Below are 22,671 nucleotides of genomic sequence, written 5' to 3'. Positions count from 1 at the left end.
CATGTGTGCTAGCTGCACGGTGGTCCGGGCCCCGTCACGGGCGGATCGGGGACGGCGATCCGACAGCACTGGTGAGCGGTCACAAGCCGTGTGGGTGCCGGCCGTGCCATGCACAAGGAGGCTTCGGCCGTGGGCTGGGTGGCTGACCGTCCTGCATACCGGGGGATCAGTCTGTCAGGAGCGGTGCCAATTCGTCCCTAACCCCTTGGCTCCGGTCCTGGGCGACTTGTGTGCTAGCCGTTCCGGGATACGGGTTGGACGGATCCGTTCCGGGCTCTGGATCGGGCGGATCGGGGACATCGATCCGACGACAGTGGTCACAAGCAGTGGGTGCCGGCCATGCTGTTCATCGGGTCGCTTTTCCACCGGATCGGGGAATGACCGTCCCGCATACCGGGGGATCAGTCTGTCCGGAGCGGCGGCCGTTCCTCTTGAACCACTAGGCTCCGGTCCTGGGTGACGTGTGTGCTAGCTGCACGGGGGTCCTGGTCCGTCACGGGTGGATCGGGGACGACGATCCGACCACACGGTTGACTGGTCACAAGCAGTGGGTGCCGGCCGTGCCGTGCAGCGGGAGTCTTGTCCACCGGCTCGGCGGCTGACCGTCCCGCATACCGAGGGATCCGTCTGTCCGGAACTGCGGACTTGCATCCCGAACCCCTTGGCGGCTGTCGTGGGCGACGTGTGTGCTAGCCGCACTGAAGTCCGCATTCGACATGGGCTGATGGGGGAAGGCGATCCAACCCCACGGGTGACCGGTCACAAGCGGCGTGGGAGCCAGTTGTGCTGTGCACAGGGAGGCTTCGTCCGCCGGCTCGAGGGCAGACTGTTCTACAGACCACAGGATTAGTCTGTCAGGAGCAGTGGCCATCCGTCCCGAAGCTCTTGGCTGCGGTCCTGGGCGACTTGTGTGCTAGCTGCACGGTGGTCCGGGCCCCGTCACGGGCGGATCGGGGACGGCGATCCGACAGCACTGGTGAGCGGTCACAAGCCGTGTGGGTGCCGGCCGTGCCATGCACAAGGAGGCTTCGGCCGTGGGCTGGGTGGCTGACCGTCCTGCATACCGGGGGATCAGTCTGTCCGGAGCGGCGGCCGTTCCTCTTGAAGCACTAGGCTCCGGTCCTGGGTGACGTGTGTGCTAGCTGCACGAGGGTCACAAGCAGTGTGTGCCGGCCGTTCCGTGCAGCGGGAGTCTTGTCCACCGGCTCGGCGGCTGACCTTCCCGCATACCGAGGGATCAGTCTGTCCGGAGCGGCGGTCGTTCCTCTTGAATCACTAGGCTCCGGTCCTGCGTGAGGTGTGTGCAAGCTGCACGGGGATCCGGGTCCGTCACGGGCTGATCGGGGACGACGATCCGACCACACGGGTGACTGGTCACAAGCAGTGGGTGCCGGCCGTGCCGTGCAGCGGGAGTCTTGTCCACCGGCTCGGCGGCTGACCGTCCCGCATACCGAGGGATCAGTCTGTCCGGAACTGCGGACTTGCATCCCGAACCCCTTGGCGGCTGTCGTGGGCGATGTGTTTGCTAGCCGCACTGAAGTCCGCATTCGACATGGACTGATCGGGGACGGCGATCCGACCCCAAGGGTGACCGGTCACAAGCGGCATGGGAGCCAGTTGTGCTGTGCACAGGGAGGCTTCGTCCGCCGGCTCGAGGGCAGACTGTTCTACAGACCACAGGATTAGTCTGTCAGGAGCAGTGGCCATCCGTCCCGAACCACTAAGCTCCTGTGCTGGGCGATGTGTGTGCTAGCTGCACGGTGGTCCGGGCCCCGTCACGGGCGGATCGGGGACGGCGATCCGACAGCACTGGTGAGCGGTCACAAACCGTGTGGGTGCCGGCCGTGCCATGCACAAGGAGGCTTCGGCCGTGGGCTGGGTGGCTGACCGTCCCGCATACCGGGGGATCAGTCTGTCCGGAGCGGCGGCCGTTCCTCTTGAACCACTAGGCTCCGGTCCTGCGTGACTTGTGTGCTAGCTGCACGGGGGTCCTGGTCCGTCACGGGCGGATCAGGGACGACGATCCGACCACACGGGTGACTGGTCACAAGCAGTGGGTGCCGGCCGTGCCGTGCAGCGGTCGTCTTGTCCAGCGGCTCGGCGGCTGACCGTCCCGCATACCGAGGGATCCGTCTGTCCGGAACTGCGGACTTGCATCCTGAACCCCTTGGCGGCTGTCGTGGGCGATGTGTTTGCTAGCCGCACTGAAGTCCGCATTCGACCATGGGCTGATCTGGGACGGCGATCCGACCACACGGGTGACCGGTCACAAGCGGCGTGGGAGCCAGTTGTGCTGTGCACAGGGAGGCTTCGTCCGCCGGCTCGAGGGCAGACTGTTCTACAGACCACAGGATTAGTCTGTCAGGAGCAGTGGCCATCCGTCCCGAAGCCCTTGGCTGCGGTCCTGGGCGACTTGTGTGCTAGCTGCATGGTGGTCCGGGCCCCGTCACGGGCGGATCGGGGACGGCGATCCGACAGCACTGGTGAGCGGTCACAAGCCGTGTGGGTGCCGGCCGTGCCATGCACAAGGAGGCTTCGGCCGTGGGCTGGGTGGCTGACCGTCCTGCATACCGGGGGATCAGTCTGTCAGGAGCGGTGCCAATTCGTCCCTAACCCCTTGGCTCCGGTCCTGGGCGACTTGTGTGCTAGCCGTTCCGGGATACGGGTTGGACGGATCCGTTCCGGGCTCTGGATCGGGCGGATCGGGGACATCGATCCGACGACAGTGGTCACAAGCAGTGGGTGCCGGCCATGCTGTTCATCGGGTCGCTTTTCCACCGGATCGGGGAATGACCGTCCCGCATACCGGGGGATCAGTCTGTCCGGAGCGGCGGCCGTTCCTCTTGAACCACTAGGCTCCGGTCCTGGGTGACGTGTGTGCTAGCTGCACGGGGGTCCTGGTCCGTCACGGGTGGATCGGGGACGACGATCCGACCACACGGTTGACTGGTCACAAGCAGTGGGTGCCGGCCGTGCCGTGCAGCGGGAGTCTTGTCCACCGGCTCGGCGGCTGACCGTCCCGCATACCGAGGGATCCGTCTGTCCGGAACTGCGGACTTGCATCCCGAACCCCTTGGCGGCTGTCGTGGGCGACGTGTGTGCTAGCCGCACTGAAGTCCGCATTCGACATGGGCTGATGGGGGAAGGCGATCCGACCCCACGGGTGACCGGTCACAAGCGGCGTGGGAGCCAGTTGTGCTGTGCACAGGGAGGCTTCGTCCGCCGGCTCGAGGGCAGACTGTTCTACAGACCACAGGATTAGTCTGTCAGGAGCAGTGGCCATCCGTCCCGAAGCCCTTGGCTGCGGTCCTGGGCGACTTGTGTGCTAGCTGCACGGTGGTCCGGGCCCCGTCACGGGCGGATCGGGGACGGCGATCCGACAGCACTGGTGAGCGGTCACAAGCCGTGTGGGTGCCGGCCGTGCCATGCACAAGGAGGCTTCGGCCGTGGGCTGGGTGGCTGACCGTCCTGCATACCGGGGGATCAGTCTGTCCGGAGCGGCGGCCGTTCCTCTTGAACCACTAGGCTCCGGTCCTGCGTGACGTGTGTGCAAGCTGCACGGGGGTCCGGGTCCGTCACGGGCGGATCGGGGACGGCGATCCGACCATACGGGTGACTTATCACAAGCAGTGGGTGCCGGCCGAGCCGTGCAGCGGTCGTCTTGTCCACCGGCTCGGCGGCTGATCGTCCCGCATACCGAGGGATCCGTCTGTCCGGAACTGCAAAATTGCATCCCGATCCCCTTGGCGGCTGTCGTGGGCGAGGTGTGTGCTAGCCGCACTGAAGTCCGCATTCGACATGGGCTGATGGGGGAAGGCGATCCGACCCCACGGGTGACCGGTCTCAAGCGGCGTGGGAGCCAGTTGTGCTGTGCACAGGGAGGCTTCGTCCGCCGGCTCGAGGGCAGACTGTTCTACAGACCACAGGATTAGTCTGTCAGGAGCAGTGGCCATCCGTCCCGAAGCCCTTGGCTGCGGTCCTGGGCGACTTGTGTGCTAGCTGCACGGTGGTCCGGGCCCCGTCACGGGCGGATCGGGGACGGCGATCCGACAGCACTGGTGAGCGGTCACAAGCCGTGTGGGTGCCGGCCGTGCCATGCACAAGGAGGCTTCGGCCGTGGGCTGGGTGGCTGACCGTCCTGCATACCGGGGGATCAGTCTGTCCGGAGCGGCGGCCGTTCCTCTTGAACCACTAGGCTCCGGTCCTGCGTGACGTGTGTGCAAGCTGCACGGGGGTCCGGGTCCGTCACGGGTGGATCGGGGACGGCGATCCGACCATACGGGTGACTTATCACAAGCAGTGGGTGCCGGCCGAGCCGTGCAGCGGTCGTCTTTTCCACCGGCTCGGGGGCTGATCGTCCCGCATACCGAGGGATCCGTCTGTCCGGAACTGCGGACTTGCATCCCGAACCCCTTGGCGGCTGTCGTGGGCGACGTGTGTGCTAGCCGCTCTGAAGTCCGCATTCGACATGGGCTGATGGGGGAAGGCGATCCGACCCCACGGGTGACCGGTCACAAGCGGCGTGGGAGCCAGTTGTGCTGTGCACAGGGAGGCTTCGTCCGCCGGCTCGAGGGCAGACTGTTCTACAGACCACAGGATTAGTCTGTCAGGAGCAGTGGCCATCCGTCCCGAACCACTAAGCTCCTGTGCTGGGCGATGTGTGTGCTAGCTGCACGGTGGTCCGGGCCCCGTCACGGGCGGATCGGGGACGGCGATCCGACAGCACTGGTGAGCGGTCACAAGCCATGTGGGTGCCGGCCGTGCCATGCACAAGGAGGCTTCGGCCGTGGGCTGGGTGGCTGACCGTCCTGCATACCGGGGGATCAGTCTGTCAGGAGCGGCGCCAATTCGTCCCTAACACCTTGGCTCCGGTCCTGGGTGACTTGTGTGCTAGCCGTTCCGGGGTCCGAGTTGGACGGATCCGTTCCGGGCTCCGGATCCTGGATCGGGCGGATCGGAGACATCGATCCGACGACAGCGGTCACAAGCAGTGGGTGCCGGCCATGCTGTTCATCGGGTCGCTTTCCACCGGATCGGGTCTGACCGTGCCGCATACCGGGGGATCAGTCTGTCCGGAGCGGCGGCCGTTCCTCTTGAACCACTAGGCTCCGGTCCTGGGTGACGTGTGTGCTAGCTGCACGAGGGTCACAAGCAGTGTGTGCCGGCCGTTCCGTGCAGCGGGAGTCTTGTCCAATGGCTCGGCGGCTGACCTTCCCGCATACCGAGGAATCAGTCTGTCCGGAGCGGCGGTCGTTCCTCTTGAATCACTAGGCTCCGGTCCTGCGTGAGGTGTGTGCAAGCTGCACGGGGATCCGGGTCCGTCACGGGCTGATCGGGGACGACGATCCGACCACACGGGTGACTGGTCACAAGCAGTGGGTGCCGGCCGTGCCGTGCAGCGGGAGTCTTGTCCACCGGCTCGGCGGCTGACCGTCCCGCATACCGAGGGATCAGTCTGTCCGGAACTGCAAAATTGCATCCCGAACCCCTTGGCGGCTGTCGTGGGCGATGTGTTTGCTAGCCGCACTGAAGTCCGCATTCGACATGGACTGTTCGGGGACGGCGATCCGACCCCACGGGTGACCGGTCACAAGCGGTGTGGGAGCCAGTTGTGCTGTGCACAGGGAGGCTTCGTCCGCCGGCTCGAGGGCAGACTGTTCTACAGACCACAGGATTAGTCTGTCAGGAGCAGTGGCCATCCGTCTCGAACCACTAAGCTCCTGTGCTGTGCGATGTGTGTGCTAGCTGCACGGTGGTCCGGGCCCCGTCACGGGCGGATCGGGGACGGCGATCCGACAGCACTGGTGAGCGGTCACAAACCGTGTGGGTGCCGGCCGTGCCATGCACAAGGAGGCTTCGGCCGTGGGCTGGGTGGCTGACCGTCCCGCATACCGGGGGATCCGTCTGTCCGGAGCGGCGGCCGTTCCTCTTGAACCACTAGGCTCCGGTCCTCCGTGACTTGTGTGCTAGCTGCACGGGGGTCCTGGTCCGTCACGGGCGGATCGGGGACGACGATCCGACCTCACGGGTGACTGGTCACAAGCAGTGGGTGCCGGCCGTGCCGTGCAGCGGTCGTCTTGTCCACCGGCTCGGCGGCTGACCGTCCCGCATACCGAGGGTTCCGTCTGTCAGGAACTGCGGACTTGCATCCCGAACCCCTTGGCGGCTGTCGTGGGCGACGTGTTTGCTAGCCGCACTGGAGTCCGCATTCGACCATGGGGTGATCTGGGACGGCGATCCGACCCCACGGGTGACCGGTCACAAGCGGCGTGGGAGCCAGTTGTGCTGTGCACAGGGAGGCTTCGTCCGCCGGCTCGAGGGCAGACTGTTCTACAGACCACAGGATTAGTCTGTCAGGAGCAGTGGCCATCCGTCCCGAACCACTAAGCTCCTGTGCTGGGCGATGTGTGTGCTAGCTGCACGGTGGTCCGGGCCCCGTCACGGGCGGATCGGGGACGGCGATCCGACAGCACTGGTGAGCGGTCACAAGCCGTGTGGGTGCCGGCCGTGCCATGCACAAGGAGGCTTCGGCCGTGGGCTGGGTGGCTGACCGTCCTGCATACCGGGGGATCAGTCTGTCAGGAGCGGCGCCAATTCGTCCCTAACACCTTGGCTCCGGTCCTGGGCGACTTGTGTGCTAGCCGTTCCGGGGTCCGAGTTGGACGGATCCGTTCCGTGCTCCGGATCCTGGATCGGGCGGATCGGAGACATCGATCCGACGACAGCGGTCACAAGCAGTGGGTGCCGGCCATGCTGTTCATCGGGTCGCTTTCCACCGGATCGGGTCTGACCGTGCCGCATACCGGGGGATCAGTCTGTCCAGAGCGGCGGCCGTTCCTCTTGAACCACTAGGCTCCGGTCCTGGGTGACGTGTGTGCTAGCTGCACGAGGGTCACAAGCAGTGTGTGCCGGCCGTTCCGTGCAGCGGGAGTCTTGTCCACCGGCTCGGCGGCTGACCTTCCCGCATACCGAGGGATCAGTCTGTCCGGAGCGGCGGCCGTTCCTCTTGAACCACTAGGCTCCGGTCCTGCGTGAGGTGTGTGCAAGCTGCACGGGGATCCGGGTCCGTCACGGGCTGATCGGGGACGACGATCCGACCACACGGGTGACTGGTCACAAGCGGAGTGAGAGCCGGCCGTGCTGTGCACAGTGTAGCTTCGTCCACCGGCTCGAGGGCAGACTGTTTTACAGACCAGGGGATCAGTCTGTCAGGAGCAGTGGCCATCCGTCCCGAAGCCCTTGGCTGCGGTCCTGGGCGACTTGTGTGCTAGCTGCACGGTGGTCCGGGCCCCGTCACGGGCGGATCGGGGACGGCGATCCGACAGCACTGGTGAGCGGTCACAAGCCGTGTGGGTGCCGGCCGTGCCATGCACAAGGAGGCTTCGGCCGTGGGCTGGGTGGCTGACCGTCCTGCATACCGGGGGATCAGTCTGTCAGGAGCGGTGCCAATTCGTCCCTAACCCCTTGGCTCCGGTCCTGGGCGACTTGTGTGCTAGCCGTTCCGGGATACGGGTTGGACGGATCCGTTCCGGGCTCTGGATCGGGCGGATCGGGGACATCGATCCGACGACAGTGGTCACAAGCAGTGGGTGCCGGCCATGCTGTTCATCGGGTCGCTTTTCCACCGGATCGGGAATGACCGTCCCGCATACCGGGGGATCAGTCTGTCCGGAGCGGCGGCCGTTCCTCTTGAACCACTAGGCTCCGGTCCTGGGTGACGTGTGTGCTAGCTGCACGGGGGTCCTGGTCCGTCACGGGTGGATCGGGGACGACGATCCGACCATACGGGTGACTTATCACAAGCAGTGGGTGCCGGCCGAGCCGTGCAGCGGGAGTCTTGTCCACCGGCTCGGGGGCTGATCGTCCCGCATACCGAGGGATCCGTCTGTCCGGAACTGCAAAATTGCATCCCGATCCCCTTGGCGGCTGTCGTGGGCGAGGTGTGTGCTAGCCGCACTGAAGTCCGCATTCGACATGGGCTGATGGGGGAAGGCGATCCGACCCCACGGGTGACCGGTCACAAGCGGCGTGGGAGCCAGTTGTGCTGTGCACAGGGAGGCTTCGTCCGCCGGCTCGAGGGCAGACTGTTCTACAGACCACAGGATTAGTCTGTCAGGAGCAGTGGCCATCCGACCCGAACCACTAAGCTCCTGTGCTGGGCGATGTGTGTGCTAGCTGCACGGTGGTCCGGGCCCCGTCACGGGCGGATCGGGGACGGCGATCCGACAGCACTGGTGAGCGGTCACAAGCCGTGTGGGTGCCGGCCGTGCCATGCACAAGGAGGCTTCGGCCGTGGGCTGGGTGGCTGACCGTCCTGCATACCGGGGGATCAGTCTGTCAGGAGCGGCGCCAATTCGTCCCTAACACCTTGGCTCCGGTCCTGGGCGACTTGTGTGCTAGCCGTTCCGGGGTCCGAGTTGGACGGATCCGTTCCGTGCTCCGGATCCTGGATCGGGCGGATCGGAGACATCGATCCAACGACAGCGGTCACAAGCAGTGGGTGCCGGCCATGCTGTTCATCGGGTCGCTTTCCACCGGATCGGGTCTGACCGTGCCGCATACCGGGGGATCAGTCTGTCCGGAGCGGCGGCCGTTCCTCTTGAACCACTAGGCTCCGGTCCTGGGTGACGTGTGTGCTAGCTGCACGAGGGTCACAAGCAGTGTGTGCCGGCCGTTCCGTGCAGCGGGAGTCTTGTCCACCGGCTCGGCGGCTGACCTTCCCGCATACCGAGGGATCAGTCTGTCCGGAGCGGCGGCCGTTCCTCTTGAACCACTAGGCTCCGGTCCTGCGTGAGGTGTGTGCAAGCTGCACGGGGATCCGGGTCCGTCACGGGCTGATCGGGGACGACGATCCGACCACACGGGTGACTGGTCACAAGCGGAGTGAGAGCCGGCCGTGCTGTGCACAGGGTAGCTTCGTCCGCCGGCTCGAGGGCAGACTGTTTTACAGACCAGGGGATCAGTCTGTCAGGAGCAGTGGCCATCCGTCCCGAAGCCCTTGGCTGCGGTCCTGGGCGACTTGTGTGCTAGCTGCACGGTGGTCCGGGCCCCGTCACGGGCGGATCGGGGACGGCGATCCGACAGCACTGGTGAGCGGTCACAAGCCGTGTGGGTGCCGGCCGTGCCATGCACAAGGAGGCTTCGGCCGTGGGCTGGGTGGCTGACCGTCCTGCATACCGGGGGATCAGTCTGTCAGGAGCGGTGCCAATTCGTCCCTAACCCCTTGGCTCCGGTCCTGGGCGACTTGTGTGCTAGCCGTTCCGGGATACGGGTTGGACGGATCCGTTCCGGGCTCTGGATCGGGCGGATCGGGGACATCGATCCGACGACAGTGGTCACAAGCAGTGGGTGCCGGCCATGCTGTTCATCGGGTCGCTTTTCCACCGGATCGGGAATGACCGTCCCGCATACCGGGGGATCAGTCTGTCCGGAGCGGCGGCCGTTCCTCTTGAACCACTAGGCTCCGGTCCTGGGTGACGTGTGTGCTAGCTGCACGGGGGTCCTGGTCCGTCACGGGTGGATCGGGGACGACGATCCGACCATACGGGTGACTTATCACAAGCAGTGGGTGCCGGCCGAGCCGTGCAGCGGGAGTCTTGTCCACCGGCTCGGGGGCTGATCGTCCCGCATACCGAGGGATCCGTCTGTCCGGAACTGCAAAATTGCATCCCGATCCCCTTGGCGGCTGTCGTGGGCGATGTGTGTGCTAGCCGCACTGAAGTCCGCATTCGACATGGGCTGATGGGGGAAGGCGATCCGACCCCACGGGTGACCGGTCACAAGCGGCGTGGGAGCCAGTTGTGCTGTGCACAGGGAGGCTTCGTCCGCCGGCTCGAGGGCAGACTGTTCTACAGACCACAGCATTAGTCTGTCAAGAGCAGTGGCCATCCGACCCGAACCACTAAGCTCCTGTGCTGGGCGATGTGTGTGCTAGCTGCACGGTGGTCCGGGCCCCGTCACGGGCGGATCGGGGACGGCGTTCCGACAGCACTGGTGAGCGGTCACAAGCCGTGTGGGTGCCGGCCGTGCCATGCACAAGGAGGCTTCGGCCGTGGGCTGGGTGGCTGACCGTCCTGCATACCGGGGGATCAGTCTGTCAGGAGCGGCGCCAATTCGTCCCTAACACCTTGGCTCCGGTCCTGGGCGACTTGTGTGCTAGCCGTTCCGGGGTCCGAGTTGGACGGATCCGTTCCGGGCTCCGGATCCTGGATCGGGCGTATAGGAGACATCGATCCAACGACAGCGGTCACAAGCAGTGGGTGCCGGCCATGCTGTTCATCGGGTCGCTTTCCACCGGATCGGGTCTGACCGTGCCGCATACCGGGGGATCAGTCTGTCCGGAGCGGCGGCCGTTCCTCTTGAAGCACTAGGCTCCGGTCCTGGGTGACGTGTGTGCTAGCTGCACGAGGGTCACAAGCAGTGTGTGCCGGCCGTTCCGTGCAGCGGGAGTCTTGTCCACCGGCTCGGCGGCTGACCTTCCCGCATACCGAGGGATCAGTCTGTCCGGAGCGGCGGTCGTTCCTCTTGAATCACTAGGCTCCGGTCCTGCGTGAGGTGTGTGCAAGCTGCACGGGGATCCGGGTCCGTCACGGGCTGATCGGGGACGACGATCCGACCACACGGGTGACTGGTCACAAGCAGTGGGTGCCGGCCGTGCCGTGCAGCGGGAGTCTTGTCCACCGGCTCGGCGGCTGACCGTCCCGCATACCGAGGGATCCGTCTTTCCGGAACTGCGGACTTGCATCCCGAACCCCTTGGCGGCTGTCGTGGGCGATGTGTTTGCTAGCCGCACTGAAGTCCGCATTCGACATGGACTGATCGGGGACGGCGATCCGACCCCACGGGTGACCGGTCACAAGCGGCGTGGGAGCCAGTTGTGCTGTGCACAGGGAGGCTTCGTCCGCCGGCTCGAGGGCAGACTGTTCTACAGACCACAGGATTAGTCTGTCAGGAGCAGTGGCCATCCGTCCCCAACCACTAAGCTCTTGTGCTGTGCGATGTGTGTGCTAGCTGCACGGTGGTCCGGGCCCCGTCACGGGCGGATCGGGGACGGCGATCCGACAGCACTGGTGAGCGGTCACAAACCGTGTGGGTGCCGGCCGTGCCATGCACAAGGAGGCTTCGGCCGTGGGCTGGGTGGCTGACCGTCCCGCATACCGGGGGATCTGTCTGTCCGGAGCGGCGGCCGTTCCTCTTGAACCACTAGGCTCCGGTCCTGCGTGAGGTGTGTGCTAGGTGCACGGGGATCCGGGTCCGTCACGGGCAGATCGGGGACGGCGATCCGACCATACGGGTGACTTATCACAAGCAGTGGGTGCCGGCCGAGCCGTGCAGCGGGAGTCTTGTCCACCGGCTCGGCGGCTGACCGTCCTGCATACCGAGGGATCAGTCTGTCAGGAGCGGTGCCAATTCGTCCCTAACACCTTGGCTCCGGTCCTGGGCGACTTGTGTGCTAGCCGTTCCGGGGTCCGAGTTGGACGGATCCGTTCCGGGCTCCGGATCCTGGATCGGGCGGATCGGAGACATCGATCCGACGACAGCGGTCACAAGCAGTGGGTGCCGGCCATGCTGTTCATCGGGTCGCTTTCCACCGGATCGGGTCTGACCGTGCCGCATACCGGGGGATCAGTCTGTCCGGAGCGGCGGCCGTTCCTCTTGAACCACTAGGCTCCGGTCCTGGGTGACGTGTGTGCTAGATGCACGAGGGTCACAAGCAGTGTGTGCCGGCCGTTCCGTGCAGCGGGAGTCTTGTCCACCGGCTCGGCGGCTGACCTTCCCGCATACCGAGGGATCAGTCTGTCCGGAGCGGTGGCCGTTCCTCTTGAACCACTAGGCTCCGGTCCTGCGTGAGGTGTATGCAAGCTGCACGGGGATCCGGGTCCGTAACGGGCTGATCGGGGACGACGATCCGACCACACGGGTGACTGGTCACAAGCGGAGTGAGAGCCGGCCGTGCTGTGCACAGTGTAGCTTCGTCCGCCGGCTCGAGGGCAGACTGTTTTACAGACCAGGGGATCAGTCTGTCAGGAGGAGTGGCCATCCGTCCCGAAGCCCTTGGCTGCGGTCCTGGGCGACTTGTGTGCTAGCTGCACGGTGGTCCGGGCCCCGTCACGGGCGGATCGGGGACGGCGATCCGACAGCACTGGTGAGTGGTCACAAGCCGTGTGGGTGCCGGCCGTGCCATGCACAAGGAGGCTTCGGCCGTGGGCTGGGTGGCTGACCGTCCTGCATACCGGGGGATCAGTCTGTCAGGAGCGGTGCCAATTCGTCCCTAACCCCTTGGCTCCGGTCCTGGGCGACTTGTGTGCTAGCTGTTCCGGGATACGGGTTGGACGGATCCGTTCCGGGCTCTGGATCGGGCGGATCGGGGACATCGATCCGACGACAGTGGTCACAAGCAGTGGGTGCCGGCCATGCTGTTCATCGGGTCGCTTTTCCACCGGATCGGGGAATGACCGTCCCGCATACCGGGGGATCAGTCTGTCCGGAGCGGCGGCCGTTCCTCTTGAACCACTAGGCTCCGGTCCTGGGTGACGTGTGTGCTAGCTGCACGGGGGTCCTGGTCCGTCACGGGTGGATCAGGGACGACGATCCGACCACACGGTTGACTGGTCACAAGCAGTGGGTGCCGGCCGTGCCGTGCAGCGGGAGTCTTGTCCACCGGCTCGGCGGCTGACCGTCCCGCATACCGAGGGATCCGTCTGTCCGGAACTGCGGACTTGCATCCCGATCCCCTTGGCGGCTGTCGTGGGCGACGTGTGTGCTAGCCGCACTGAAGTCCGCATTCGACATGGGCTGATGGGGGAAGGCGATCCGACCCCACGGGTGACCGGTCACAAGCGGCGTGGGAGCCAGTTGTGCTGTGCACAGGGAGGCTTCGTCCGCCGGCTCGAGGGCAGACTGTTCTACAGACCACAGGATTAGTCTGTCAGGAGCAGTGGCCATCCGTCCCGAACCACTAAGCTCCTGTGCTGGGCGATGTGTATGCTAGCTCCACGGTGGTCCGGACCCCGTCACGGGCGGATCGGGGACGGCGATCCGACAGCACTGGTGAGCGGTCACAAGCCGTGTGGGTGCCGGCCGTGCCATGCACAAGGAGGCTTCGGCCGTGGGCTGGGTGGCTGACCGTCCTGCGTACCGGGGGATCAGTCCGTCCGGAGCGGCGGCCGTTCCTCTTGAACCACTAGGCTCCGGTCCTGCGTGACGTGTGTGCAAGCTGCACAGGGGTCCGGGTCCGTCACGGGCGGATCAGGGACGGCGATCCGACCATACAGGTGACTTATCACAAGCAGTGGGTGCCGGCCGAGCCGTGCAGCGGTCGTCTTGTCCACAGGCTCGGGGGCTGACCGTCCCGCATACCGAGGGATCCGTCTGTCCGGAACTGCAAAATTGCATCCCGATCCCCTTGGCGGCTGTCGTGGGCGACGTGTGTGCTAGCCGCACTGAAGTCCGCATTCGACATGGGCTAATCGGGGACGGCGATCCGACCCCACGGGTGACCGGTCACAAGCGGCGTGGGAGCCAGTTGTGCTGTGCACAGGGAGGCTTCGTCCGCCGGCTCGAGGGCAGACTGTTCTACAGACCACAGGATTAGTCTGTCAGGAGCAGTGGCCATCCGTCCCGAACCACTAAGCTCCTGTGCTGGGCGATGTGTGTGCTAGCTGCACGGTGGTCCGGGCCCCGTCACGGGCGGATCGGGGACGGCGATCCGACAGCACTGGTGAGCGGTCACAAGCCGTGTGGGTGCCGGCCGTGCTATGCACAAGGAGGCTTCGGCCGTGGGCTGGGTGGCTGACCGTCCTGCATACCGAGGGATCAGTCTGTCAGGAGCGGTGCCAATTCGTCCCTAACACCTTGGCTCCGGTCCTGGGCGACTTGTGTGCTAGCCGTTCCGGAGTCCGAGTTGGACGGATCTGTTCCGTGCTCCGGATCCTGGATCGGGCGGATCGGAGACATCGATCCGACGACAGCGGTCACAAGCAGTGGGTGCCGGCCATGCTGTTCATCGGGTCGCTTTCCACCGGATCGGGTCTGACCGTGCCGCATACCGGGGGATCAGTCTGTCCGGAGCGGCGGCCGTTCCTCTTGAACCACTAGGCTCCGGTCCTGGGTGACGTGTGTGCTAGCTGCACGAGGGTCACAAGCAGTGTGTGCCGGCCGTTCCGTGCAGCGGGAGTCTTGTCCACCGGCTCGGCGGCTGACCTTCCCGCGTACCGAGGGATCAGTCTGTCCGGAGCGGCGGCCGTTCCTCTTGAACCACTAGGCTCCGGTCCTGCGTGAGGTGTATGCAAGCTGCACGGGGATCCGGGTCCGTAACGGGCTGATCGGGGACGACGATCCGACCACACGGGTGACTGGTCACAAGCGGAGTGAGAGCCGGCCGTGCTGTGCACAGTGTAGCTTCGTCCGCCGTCTCGAGGACAGACTGTTTTACAGACCAGGGGATCAGTCTGTCAGGAGCAGTGGCCATCCGTCCCGAAGCCCTTGGCTGCGGTCCTGGGCGACTTGTGTGCTAGCTGCACGGTGGTCCGGGCCCCGTCACGGGCGGATCGGGGACGGCGATCCGACAGCACTGGTGAGCGGTCACAAGCCGTGTGGGTGCCGGCCGTGCCATGCACAAGGAGGCTTCGGCCGTGGGCTGGGTGGCTGACCGTCCTGCATACCGGGGGATCAGTCTGTCAGGAGCGGTGCCAATTCGTCCCTAACCCCTTGGCTCCGGTCCTGGGCGACTTGTGTGCTAGCCGTTCCGGGATACGGGTTGGACGGATCCGTTCCGGGCTCTGGATCGGGCGGATCGGGGACATCGATCCGACAACAGTGGTCACAAGCATTCCGTGCCGGCCATGCTGTTCATCGGGTCGCTTTTCCACCGGATCGGGGAATGACCGTCCCGCATACCGGGGGATCAGTCTGTCCGGAGCGGCGGCCGTTCCTCTTGAACCACTAGGCTCCGGTCCTGGGTGACGTGTGTGCTAGCTGCACGGGGGTCCTGGTCCGTCACGGGTGGATCGGGGACAACGATCCGACCACACGGTTGACTGGTCACAAGCAGTGGGTGCCGGCCGTGCCGTGCAGCGGGAGTCTTGTCCACCGGCTCGGCGGCTGACCGTCCCGCATACCGAGGGATCCGTCTGTCCGGAACTGCGGACTTGCATCCCGAACCCCTTGGCGGCTGTCGTGGGCGACGTGTGTGCTAGCCGCACTGAAGTCCGCATTCGACATGGGCTGATGGGGGAAGGCGATCCGACCCCACGGGTGACCGGTCACAAGCGGCGTGGGAGCCAGTTGTGCTGTGCACAGGGAGGCTTCGTCCGCCGGCTCGAGGGCAGACTGTTCTACAGACCACAGGATTAGTCTGTCAGGAGCAGTGGCCATCCGTCCCGAACCACTAAGCTCCTGTGCTGGGCGTTGTGTGTGCTAGCTGCACGGTGGTCCGGACCCCGTCACGGGCGGATCGGGGACGGCGATCCGACAGAACTGGTGAGCGGTCACAAGCCGTGTGGGTGCCGGCCGTGCCATGCACAAGGAGGCTTCGGCCGTGGGCTGGGTGGCTGACCGTCCTGCATACAGGGGGATCAGTCTGTCCGGAGCGGCGGCCGTTCCTCTTGAACCACTAGGCTCCGGTCCTGCGTGAGGTGTGTGCTAGGTGCACGGGGATCCGGGTCCGTCACGGGCGGATCGGGGACGGCGATCTGACCATACGGGTGACTTATCACAAGCAGTGGGTGCCGGCCGAGCCGTGCAGCGGGAGTCTTGTCCACCGGCTCGGCGGCTGATCGTCCCGCATACCGAGGGATCCGTCTGTCCGGAACTGCAAAATTGCATCCCGATCCCCTTGGCGGCTTTCCTGGGCGACGTGTGTGCTAGCCGCACTGAAGTCCGCATTCGACATGGGCTGATGGGGGAAGGCGATCCGACCCCACGGGTGACCGGTCACAAGCGGCATGGGAGCCAGTTGTGCTGTGCACAGGGAGGCTTCGTCCGCCGGCTCGAGGGCAGACTGTTCTACAGACCACAGGATTAGTCTGTCAGGAGCAGTGGCCATCCGTCCCGAACCACTAAGCTCCTGTGCTGGGCGATGTGTGTGCTAGCTGCACGGTGGTCCGGGCCCCGTCACGGGCGGATCGGGGACGGCGATCCGACAGCACTGGTGAGCGGTCACAAGCCGTGTGGGTGCCGGCCGTGCCATGCACAAGGAGGCTTCGGCCGTGGGCTGGGTGGCTGACCGTCCTGCATACCGGGGGATCAGTCTGTCAGGAGCGGCGCCAATTCATCCCTAACACCTTGGCTCCGGTCCTGGGCGACTTGTGTGCTAGCCGTTCCGGGGTCCGAGTTGGACGGATCCGTTCCGGGCTCCGGATCCTGGATCGGGCGGATCGGAGACATCGATCCGACGACAGCGGTCACAAGCAGTGGGTGCCAGCCATGCTGTTCATCGGGTCGCTTTCCACCGGATCGGGTCTGACCGTGCCGCATACCGGGGGATCAGTCTGTCCGGAGCGGCGGCCGTTCCTCTTGAACCACTAGGCTCCGGTCCTGCGTGAGGTGTGTGCAAGCTGCACGGGGATCCGGGTCCGTCACGGGCTGATCGGGGACGACGATCCGACCACACGGGTGACTGGTCACAAGCGGAGTGAGAGCCGGCCGTGCTGTGCACAGTGTAGCTTCGTCCGCCGGCTCGAGGGCAGACTGTTTTACAGACCAGGGGATCAGTCTGTCAGGAGCAGTGGCCATCCGTCCCGAAGCCCTTGGCTGCGGTCCTGGGCGACTTGTGTGCTAGCTGCACGGTGGTCCGGGCCCCGTCACGGGCGGATCGGGGACGGCGATCCGACAGCACTGGTGAGCGGTCACAAGCCGTGTGGGTGCCGGCCGTGCCATGCACAAGGAGGCTTCGGCCGTGGGCTGGGTGGCTGACCGTCCTGCATACCGGGGGTCAGTCTGTCAGGAGCGGCGCCAATTCGTCCCTAACCCCTTGGCTCCGGTCCTGGGCGACTTGTGTGCTAGCCGTTCCGGGATACGGGTTGGACGGATCCGTTCCGGGCTCTGGATCGGGCGGATCGGGGACATCGATCCGACGACAGTGGTCACAAGCAGTGGGTGCCGGCCATGCTGTTCATCGGGTCGCTTTTCCACCGGATCGGGGAATGACCGTGCCGCATACCGGGGGATCAGTCTGTCCGGAGCGACGGCCGTTCCTCTTGAACCACTAGGCTCCGGTCCTGGGTGACGTGTGTGCTAGCTGCACGGGGGTCCTGGTCCGTCACGGGTGGATCGGGGACGACGATCCGACCACACGGTTGACTGGTCACAAGCAGTGGGTGCCGGCCGTGCCGTGCAGCGGGAGTCTTGTCCACCGGCTCGGCGGCTGACCGTCCCGCATACCGAGGGATCCGTCTGTCCGGAACTGCGGACTTGCATCCCGAACCCCTTGGCGGCTGTCGTGGGCGACGTGTGTGCTAGCCGCACTGAAGTCCGCATTCGACATGGGCTGATGGGGGAAGGCGATCCGACCCCACGGGTGACCGGTCACAAGCGGCGTGGGAGCCAGTTGTGCTGTGCACAGGGAGGCTTCGTCCGCCGGCTCGAGGGCAGACTGTTCTACAGACCACAGGATTAGTCTGTCAGGAGCAGTGGCCATCCGTCCCGAACCACTAAGCTCCTGTGCTGGGCGATGTGTGTGCTAGCTGCACGGTGGTCCGGACCCCGTCACGGGCGGATCGGGGACGGCGATCCGACAGAACTGGTGAGCGGTCACAAGCCGTGTGGGTGCCGGCCGTGCCATGCACAAGGAGGCTTCGGCCGTGGGCTGGGTGGCTGACCGTCCTGCATACCGGGGGATCAGTCTGTCCGGAGCGGCGGCCGTTCCTCTTGAACCACTAGGTCCCGGTCCTGCGTGACGTGTGTGCAAGCTGCACGGGGGTCCGGGTCCTTCACGGGCGGATCAGGGACGGCGATCCGACCATACGGGTGACTTATCACAAGCAGTGGGTGCCGGCCCAGCCGTGCAGCCGTCGTCTTGTCCACCGGCTCGGGGGCTGATCGTCCCGCATACCGAGGGATCCGTCTGTCCGGAACTGCAAAATTGCATCCCGATCCCCTTGGCGGCTGTCCTGGGCGACGTGTGTGCTAGCCGCACTGAAGTCCGCATTCGACATGGGCTGATCGGGGACGGCGATCCGACCCCACGGGTGACCGGTCACAAGCGGCGTGGGAGCCAGTTGTGCTGTGCACAGGGAGGCTTCGTCCGCCGGCTCGAGGGCAGACTGTTCTACAGACCACAGGATTAGTCTGTCAGGAGCAGTGGCCATCCGTCCCGAACCACTAAGCTCCTGTGCTGGGCGATGTGTGTGCTAGCTGCACGGTGGTCCGGGCCCCGTCACGGGCGGATCGGGGACGGCGATCCGACAGCACTGGTGAGCGGTCACAAGCCGTGTGGGTGCCGGCCGTGCCATGCACAAGGAGGCTTCGGCCGTGGGCTGGGTGGCTGACCGTCCTGCATACCGGGGGATCAGTTTGTCAGGAGCGGCGCCAATTCGTCCCTAACACCTTGGCTCCGGTCCTGGGCGACTTGTGTGCTAGCCGTTCCGGGGTCCGAGTTGGACGGATCCGTTCCGTGCTCCGGATCCTGGATCGGGCGGATCGGAGACATCGATCCGACGACAGCGGTCACAAGCAGTGGGTGCCGGCCATGCTGTTCATCGGGTCGCTTTTCCACCGGATCGGGGAATGACCGTCCCGCATACCGAGGGATCAGTCTGTCCGGAGCGACGGCCGTTCCTCTTGAACCACTAGGCTCCGGTCCTGGGTGACGTGTGTGCTAGCTGCACGGGGGTCCTGGTCCGTCACGGGTGGATCGGGGACGACGATCCGACCACACGGTTGACTGGTCACAAGCAGTGGGTGCCGGCCGTGCCGTGCAGCGGGAGTCTTGTCCACCGGCTCGGCGGCTGACTGTCCCGCATACCGAGGGATCCGTCTGTCCGGAACTGCGGACTTGCATCCCGAACCCCTTGGCGGCTGTCGTGGGCGACGTGTGTGCTAGCCGCACTGAAGTCCGCATTCGACATGGGCTGATGGGGGAAGGCGATCCGACCCCACGGGTGACCGGTCACAAGCGGCGTGGGAGCCAGTTGTGCTGTGCACAGGGAGGCTTCGTCCGCCGGCTCGAGGGCAGACTGTTCTACAGACCACAGGATTAGTCTGTCAGGAGCAGTGGCCATCCGTCCCGAACCACTAAGCTCCTGTGCTGGGCGATGTGTGTGCTAGCTGCACGGTGGTCCGGGCCCCGTCACGGGCGGATCGGGGACGGCGATCCGACAGCACTGGTGAGCGGTCACAAGCCGTGTGGGTGCCGGCCGTGCCATGCACAAGGAGGCTTCGGCCGTGGGCTGGGTGGCTGACCGTCCTGCATACCGGGGGATCAGTCTGTCAGGAGCGGCGCCAATTCGTCCCTAACACCTTGGCTCCGGTCCTGGGCGATTTGTGTGCTAGCCGTTCCGGGGTCCGAGTTGGACGGATCCGTTCCGGGCTCCGGATCCTGGATTGGGCGGATCGGAGACATCGATCCGACGACAGCGGTCACAAGCAGTGGGTGCCGGCCATGCTGTTCATCGGGTCGCTTTCCACCGGATCGGGTCTGACCGTGCCGCATACCGAGGGATCAGTCTGTCCGGAGCGGCGGCCGTTCCTCTTGAACCACTAGGCTCCGGTCCTGGGTGACGTGTGTGCTAGCTGCACGAGGGTCACAAGCAGTGTGTGCCGGCCGTTCCGTGCAGCGGGAGTCTTGTCCACCGGCTCGGCGGCTGACCTTCCCGCATACCGAGGGATCAGTCTGTCCGGAGCGGCGGCCGTTCCTCTTGAACCACTAGGCTCCGGTCCTGCGTGAGGTGTGTGCAAGCTGCACGGGGATCCGGGTCCGTCACGGGCTGATCGGGGACGACGATCCGACCACACGGGTGACTGGTCACAAGCGGAGTGAGAGCCGGCCGTGCTGTGCACAGTGTAGCTTCGTCCGCCGGCTCGAGGGCAGACTGTTTTACAGACCAGGGGATCAGTCTCTCAGGAGCAGTGGCCATCCGTCCCGAAGCCCTTGGCTGCGGTCCTGGGCGACTTGTGTGCTAGCTGCACGGTGGTCCGGGCCCCGTCACGGGAGGATCGGGGACGGCGATCCGACAGCACTGGTGAGCGGTCACAAGCCGTGTGGGTGCCGGCCGTGCCATGCACAAGGAGGCTTCGGCCGTGGGCTGGGTGGCTGACCGTCCTGCATACAGGGGGATCAGTCTGTCCGGAGCAGCGGCCGTTCCTCTTGAACCACTAGGCTCCGGTCCTGCGTGAGGTGTGTGCTAGGTGGACGGGGATCCGGGTCCGTCACGGGCGGATCGGGGACGGCGATCCGACCATACGGGTGACTTATCACAAGCAGTGGGTGCCGGCCGAGCCGTGCAGCGGTCGTCTTGTCCACCGGCTCGGGGTCTGATCGTCCTGCATACCGAGTGATCCGTCTGTCCGGAACTGCAAAATTGCATCCCGAACCCCTTGGCGGCTGTCCTGGGCGACGTGTGTGCTAGCCGCACTGAAGTCTGCATTCGACATGGGCTGATGGGGGAAGGCGATCCGACCCCACGGGTGACCGGTCACAAGCGGCGTGGGAGCCAGTTGTGCTGTGCACAGGGAGGCTTCGTCCGCCGGCTCGAGGGCAGACTGTTCTACAGACCACAGGATTAGTCTGTCAGGAGCAGTGGCCATCCGTCCCGAACCACTAAGCTCCTGTGCTGGGCGATGTGTGTGCTAGCTGCACGGTGGTCCGGGCCCCGTCACGGGCGGATCGGGGACGGCGATCCGACAGCACTGGTGAGCGGTCACAAGCCGTGTGGGTGCCGGCCGTGCCATGCACAAGGAGGCTTCGGCCGTGGGCTGGGTGGCTGACCGTCCTGCATACCGGGGGATCAGTCTGTCAGGAGCGGCGCCAATTCGTCCCTAACACCTTGGCTCCGGTCCTGGGCGACTTGTGTGCTAGCCGTTCCGGGGTCCGAGTTGGACGGATCCGTTCCGTGCTCCGGATCCTGGATCGGGCGGATCGGGGACATCGATCCGACGACAGCGGTCACAAGCAGTGGGTGCCGGCCATGCTGTTCATCGGGTCGCTTTCCACCGGATCGGGTCTGACCGTGCTGCATACCGGGGGATCAGTCTGTCCGGAGCGGCGGCCGTTCCTCTTGAACCACTAGGCTCCGGTCCTGGGTGACGTGTGTGCTAGCTGCACGAGGGTCACAAGCAGTGTGTGCCGGCCGTTCCGTGCAGCGGGAGTCTTGTCCACCGGCTCGGCGGCTGACCGTCCCGCATACCGAGGGATCAGTCTGTCCGGAGCGGCGGCCGTTCCTCTTGAACCACTAGGCTCCGGTCCTGCGTGAGGTGTGTGCAAGCTGCACGGGGATCCGGGTCCGTCACGGGCTGATCGGGGACGACGATCCGACCACACGGGTGACTGGTCACAAGCGGAGTGAGAGCCGGCCATGCTGTGCACAGTGTAGCTTCGTCCGCCGGCTCGAGGGCAGACTGTTTTACAGACCAGGGGATCAGTCTGTCAGGAGCAGTGGCCATCCGTCCCGAAGCCCTTGGCTGCGGTCCTGGGCGACTTGTGTGCTAGCTGCACGGTGGTCCGGGCCCCGTCACGGGCGGATCGGGGACGGCGATCCGACAGCACTGGTGAGCGGTCACAAGCCGTGTGGGTGCCGGCCGTGCCATGCACAAGGAGGCTTCGGCCGTGGGCTGGGTGGCTGACCGTCCTGCATACCGGGAGTCAGTCTGTCAGGAGCGGTGCCAATTCGTCCCTAACCCCTTGGCTCCGGTCCTGGGCGACTTGTGTGCTAGCCGTTCCGGGATACGGGTTGGACGGATCCGTTCCGGGCTCTGGATCGGGCGGATCGGGGACATCGATCCGACGACAGTGGTCACAAGCAGTGGGTGCCGGCCATGCTGTTCATCGGGTCGCTTTTCCACCGGATCGGGGAATGACCGTCCCGCATACCGGGGGATCAGTCTGTCCGGAGCGACGGCCGTTCCTCTTGAACCACTAGGCTCCGGTCCTGGGTGACGTGTGTGCTAGCTGCACGGGGGTCCTGGTCCGTCACGGGTGGATCGGGGACGACGATCCGACCACACGGTTGACTGGTCACAAGCAGTGGGTGCCGGCCGTGCCGTGCAGCGGGAGTCTTGTCCACCGGCTCGGGGGCTGACCGTCCCGCATACCGAGGGATCCGTCTGTCCGGAACTGCGGACTTGCATCCCGAACCCCTTGGCGGCTGTCGTGGGCGACGTGTGTGCTAGCCGCACTGAAGTCCGCATTCGACATGGGCTGATGGGGGAAGGCGATCCGACCCCACGGGTGACCGGTCACAAGCGGCGTGGGAGCCAGTTGTGCTGTGCACAGGGAGGCTTCGTCCGCCGGCTCGAGGGCAGACTGTTCTACAGACCACAGGATTAGTCTGTCAGGAGCAGTGGCCATCCGTCCCGAACCACTAAGCTCCTGTGCTGGGCGATGTGTGTGCTAGCTGCACGGTGGTCCGGACCCCGTCACGGGCGGATCGGGGACGGCGATCCGACAGAACTGGTGAGCGGTCACAAGCCGTGTGGGTGCCGGCCGTGCCATGCACAAGGAGGCTTCGGCCGTGG

This window comes from Aythya ferina, assembly GCF_964211825.1.
Source record: "Aythya ferina genome assembly, chromosome: 2".
NCBI lineage: Eukaryota > Metazoa > Chordata > Aves > Anseriformes > Anatidae > Aythya > Aythya ferina.
This window is presented reverse-complemented; position numbering follows the sequence as displayed.